Source organism: Hibiscus syriacus, unplaced genomic scaffold, assembly GCF_006381635.1.
Source record: "Hibiscus syriacus cultivar Baekdansim isolate YM2019G1 unplaced genomic scaffold, ASM638163v2 tig00111213_pilon, whole genome shotgun sequence".
In the NCBI taxonomy this organism is placed as follows: Eukaryota; Viridiplantae; Streptophyta; class Magnoliopsida; order Malvales; family Malvaceae; genus Hibiscus; species Hibiscus syriacus.
Window position 1 is genome coordinate 5,152,955 of NW_024063022.1, and position 6,282 is coordinate 5,159,236.

Sequence of the window (6,282 nt, forward strand, 5' to 3'; positions counted from 1 at the left end):
CACCCAAACATAATCCTTTTTAGAATGAGTCAGAATAACCCAGTCACAAAGTCCATTGTGATGCGCTCTCATTTCCACTCTGAAATCATAATGGGTTGCATCAGACTAGACGGATGTTGATGCTCTGCCTTGACATATTGACAAGTTAGGCACCTCGCCACATAATCTGAAATGTCCTTCTTCTTTCCAACCCAGTAATAATGCTCTTGATCAAGAGTATACTCCAAACTTTATCCCTGCTCAACTTGCTTGTTAGTGGAATACAAGAACGACCATGGAATACACCTCATTATCCTTAGGAATATAATCTGCCTTAACTCATCATCCTTAGGAATACAAGAACGACCATGGAAGCATAGTGTACCATCCTAATCAAGAGTTTACTCCGAACTTGATATCTGCTCAACTTGCTTGATAGTGGAAAGCAATGAGCTATCTAGGAGCTATTTAGCCCTAATCTCTTCGGCTAAGGTCAGCTTAACCTGTAACTCTTCTAATAGACTGTCATCACTATACAAGCTTAACCTGGCAAACAAGGCTCTTAGATAAGATACAGCCTTTTGACTCAAGGCATCGTCCACCACATTGTCCTTGCCCAGATGATACTCTATCTCATAATTATAATCCTTTAGAATCTCTAATCAGCTACGCTGCCTCAGATTCAACTCCCTCTGAGTGAGAAGATACTTCAGACTCTTATGGTCGGTATAGATATAACACTTCTCTCCATGGAGATAGTGTCTTCAGATCTTCTTAGCAAAGACCACTGCAGCTAACTCCAGATCATGAGTGGGGTAATTACGCTCATGTGGCTTTAACCAACGAGATGCATAAGCTACAACATTCCCCTCCTACATTAGAACACATCCTAGTCTAGAGTAAGAAGCATTGCTATAAACTAAAAAATCCTTCCCTAACTCAGGTTGAATCAACATTGGGGCTTTAGTCAGAATTGTCTTCAATTTCTCAAAGCTAGAGTGATGAGCTTCGGACCAGACAAATGGGACATCCTTCTTCAACAACTTTATCAGATGAGCTGCAATGATGGAGAAACCTTCATCAAAACGACGGTAATAACTAGCTAAGCCTACGAAACTATGGATCTCGAAGACATTCTTAGGTTGTTTCCAACTAAGAATAGCCTATACTTTACTTGGATTCACCCGAATACCCTCAGCATATATGATATGCCCTAGAAAAGCCACTTCGTTGAGCCAGAACTCACACTTGCTCAACTTGGAAAATAATTTATTCTCCCTCAAAGTCTGTAAAACAATCCTTAAATGTTCATCGTGCTCTACTTCAATTCGAGAATATATCAATATGTTGTCTATGAACATGACCATAAATCGGTCTAAATAAGGTCGAAACACCCGATTCATCAGGTCTATAAACGCATCAAGGGCATTGGTTATCACAAATGGTATCACCAATAACTCATAATGCCCATATCGAGTACGAAAGGCAGTCTTTGGGATGTTAGAATCTTTCACCTTGAATTGGTAATAACCATATCTCAAGCATATCTTCAAAAAGACAGTGACCCTTAGAATTGGTCAAACATATCATCAATCTTGGGCAGAGGGTATTTGTTTTTAACTGTGAGCTTGTTTAGCTTCATGTAATCAATACATAGTTTTAGTGTCTCATATTTCTTCTTGACAAAGAGAATTGGAGCACCCCACGATGAAACGTTAGGACAAATGAATCCACCATCCAACAACTCCTAGAGTTGAACCTTCAGTTCCTTAAGCTCCTTATGGGTTCTATGATAAAGAGCCATCGAAACTAGGTTCGAACCAGAATAGAATTCAATCTCAAACTCAACTTCTCTATCCCGTGGCAATCCAGACAACTCTTCGAAAAAGACATTGAGAAATTCTTTAACGGTCCAGATTCTCTCTATGTCAGACCGGGAACCTTTGTTAACTAGAATATAAGCGAGGAATGCCTTAGAACCCTTCATGATCATCCTTTTGACTACCAAAGTGGACACAACGTTTGTCAGAAACTCACGATGTTCACCGATCATCACAATCTTCCTGTCATCATGAGTCTTCATAACAACTCTCTTGTACTCATAGTCGAGATTAACTCGATGTTTATCCAGTTAATCAATGCCAAGAATCAAGTTGAACTCTTCTAATGACAACTCCATTAGATCAACTAAGAAGATCTCCCCATGGATATCTATATGGTAACCTCTAAAAATTTGGTCCAAGTCAATAGACTAACCTACGGGACTCTAAACTGTCACAAGACTCTCAGTTTTCTCATCCATAATATTAAGACCCCTATATACCGAGCGCTATACATAGGAATGGGTAGATCTAGGATCAAATAAAACAAAGTATGGAACTGAATAAATGGTAACAATACATACAATCCCATTAGGCTCATCACGATCCTGTCGACATCTAGTAGTATACACCAAAGTAGGTTGTCTGGCCTCAGTTCGAGTTGTACCCTACTCTAAGAAGATCGGCCTCTACTAGTAGACCCAGATGCTCTCGGCTGACTACGACCCCTAGCTGGAGTCTAAAATGTACTTTATGCATGAGTAGGTGTCTAAATTATTGTATGTTCGGTGGGAGCCAGCTTTGGACAATCCCTCAAGAAATGGTCGTCGTACTTATGCCTGAAACACAACCTCATCCTCTTCATACACTCTCCAAAATGATGTCTCTCATAATACTCATAAGTAGGCATCATGGGTACTTTAGAAAAACCACCCTAACTAGAAGCTGAAATTGTCGGAGTGGTTGATTCTACATGGCACAAACTCGTACCTCCTCTCTGAAAAGACTCACCCCTAACTCTCTTGCTGGGACATGAAGAATCATCACCAGAACCAGAAAATCTCCTGAATCGGTCTCGATCTCTATTACTCCTACGCCCCATACCCAATTGCTCCATCTCCTCAGTAATCTTGGTTATCTCAACCAATGTATCAAAGTTCATCTCCTAGTGGGTAGCAACCCGATCCCTAATCTCTTACCTTAATCCATTTTCAAACCTTAAGAACCGATCAAACTCGATGTCCACCAACCCCAAAGCATAACGACTCAGTCTAAGAAACTCAATCTCATAATCCATAACAAACATGTAACCCTACTTCAAACTTTGAAAATCCTGAAGTCACTCCTGTAAGTATCTCTCTCTGATGTAACTACTCCGAAAGCGTTCCTTGAAAAGATCCTAAGTCAATTGATCCACCAGGATATTCTTGGAAATCAAATGTCACCGTCTCAACACTTCCATCTTAAACAAAGCTAGTACTCCCTTCAACTTCTTCTAGGGCCTCAGCTCAATCTCATCCATAGTCTTATTGGTATCATCCAACCAGTACTCGGCATCTGTTGGAGGTCCCTCAGTAATGCCTTCAAACAGACATGCTCCAACAGCCACTAAAAACGTAGATATATCCACAACAGAATATTAGCAGGAGAACTAGTTGCTCTCTAAAACATCCGATAAATAGATCTATCAATGGCACTCTGATCCAACTCAGAATATTCATGCTGGGAGACAGGAGGATCTCTCATAGGCATAATCGAATCCTATCAGGAAGTAGACGGATTGACACACGGAGTAGGATGATCTCTAGCTAACAGTGGGTCCTCTACAAAAACAGAAAATCGTGTCGGTTGTCCACGACATGGCCTATGTCCTCGAGTGCTCATCTGAACAATCTACAAGGCTCTACAAAAAGAATTTGAACCTTAGTTAGAATGGCATTAGAAATCTCAAATCTATTTAAAACTCATAAAATAAGGTGACACGGTGTTTATATCAGAAAATATCTTTTAAAAAAATATTGTACTTATGACTCATCCACGGTCCTAGTATTTAAAACTAAATGTTCTGATACCCCCAAGTGTAACACTCTAGACTCAGTTTAGATGTTACGATCGAATCTAAGCGGTCACATGTCATATATAGAAATTATTTTAGTTAAAATAATACGTATAGCGATAATAATACAAAAAAATACAACGGTAAAGTTCTTACAATAAACATAAACATTTAGTAACATCAAAAGTTTGTATATACATGTCCAGAAACAAAATACTGATAATACAGGTACATAAGGAGTAGTAAAAACACGTGTTACCAAAATATAACATAAAAGGTGTATAGAAATATATAGGGATACAAAACGAAGAATAGTCAATCATCCTGATGTTAAGTCTGCTAGCCTACTGTCGAGTAATATCTGAAAAGTTAAAAATTAAAGAATGAGCTAGAAAGCTCAGTGTGCTCATTGCGGTGTATAAAAACATATAGATAAAATACTTTGGTAAAAGTTACGTATAAAATAGGTTTTAAAAACATGAACAATACCCCTATCCGAACGCCAGAATGTGTAGGTTTCTCTGAACCATACACCCATATGTACACTCGATAAGGACCTTATACTGATAGCATAAGGGCCTGCAGTCAGGACTTACCCTCTGCACAAAGCAGAGGAGCCTGCGGTAAGGTCTTACAAGTCATAGACTAAGCTTGAGATATTTCCTTCAATCATACTGCAAGCTCAGTTCACAATGGTGAACGGCGGAGAACCCGATTACATTTTGTAAAAAAATTGAAGTTGTTCACCCCTCCACACGCCGACAACGATGACAACAAAGTGACCATCGTTGGACTTGGAACGACACAAAGAACACGATGATGTAGGTTGTATAATAATTGGAGCTACGACGATGATGACGTAACGACGATTGAAAATTCTTGGAGAAAAATGGCTAAAATAGAAAAGTTTGGAGACACATTGTTTATGGCCTTCTAGAAAAGGAAAGTTGCAGATGGAGTTAAAAAAAACTCACAAGGGAAAATGGAAAATTCATGCCATTGAACCTTCAAGTTTTGAAACTTTTTGATTTAGGTTCAAATTTTAATAAAAACTCCTTTTAGTCCCCCGAACTTTAACCAAAATTTAATTTAGTCCTTGAAATTAAAGTCAAGAAAAATCTAAACCCTAATTTGGGGTGTGACATATCAAATATTATATTTAATATCTATTATCGAAACAACTTATAAGCAACTTTAAAAAAATAGAGTAAATTACATATTTAATACTTAAGTTATCAATTTTGATCCATTTTAGTATTTAAACTTTTAATTTTTTTGAAAATCATACATAAAGTTTAATTTTTGTTTCAAAAACATACACTATAATCAAATACCGGATGTCATATCAGTCACCAAAGCGATCCAAAACCAATTTTAAAAAAATTCTCATCCAAAAACAGTTATAAATCCATATGAAAAACATACAAGTTCAAATATATGCAGAACAAAACTCAAAATACAAATCAATAATTAAAAAGCAATGCCATAATCTAAAAGCGAAATTAATGAGTATAAATATACATTTTTCAATGTTGAAATCAAAACTCTGGTCCTCTAGATGTAGAATCGAATCTAAAGTTTTGAATTGTCTGAAAATGGAAACAAGAAACAGAGTGATCCGAAGACTCTACGAACAAACGGAATATGACATCTCATACAGAATATATATTTACGACGAAATTATCAGACAAGGTATACACAATAACAAGGTGTCAAAAACAATCAAAATGTGATGACATAACAAGTGTCGCAGGAAAATAACAAAACAGAACATGTATAAGAAGCAGCATGCAGTACGCATAAGTAATGCGGCTAGTAAGCCTTAACTACACAACACTGTCACGACCAAGGAAAAGAAATTCCCTCGAATCCATAAAAACCATCACGATCAATCGGGTTGATTTATCATCCGACACTATCCAGTTTTCCATGGGAAGACCAAGCATTGAAGTTTTTTTCGACAACCAGACAGCTATTGCGGTCTCAAACAATCCAGTGTTCCATGGGAAGACCAAGCATTTCAACATCAAGATCTATTTCTCGAGAAAAGTACAACACGATGGAGAGAACACACTTTGGTTCATTGCAGGACTGAATATCAGTTAGCAGGCCTGTTTGCAAAACCTCTTCCAGCCAGCAAGATCGAGCATCTACGCCAAAGAATTGATGCCTGCAATCCTTAAAGCAAAGCAAGGTGTTAAATATTTGCACATCCCTATCATTTGTTGTCTTCCCATGGAACACTTGTAGTCCGCAGTCCCTCGACGTTGCTGAATCAATACATATAATGCACATCCCTATCATTTGTTTGAGCTGCGATTGAAGGGATATGTAGCGATGAACGATTGAAGATAACCGGTGAAAGGAAAGGAAAATGGTTCATCTCATATACTAAGATTGTTTGCTCATTCCAAATAACAAAAGAAA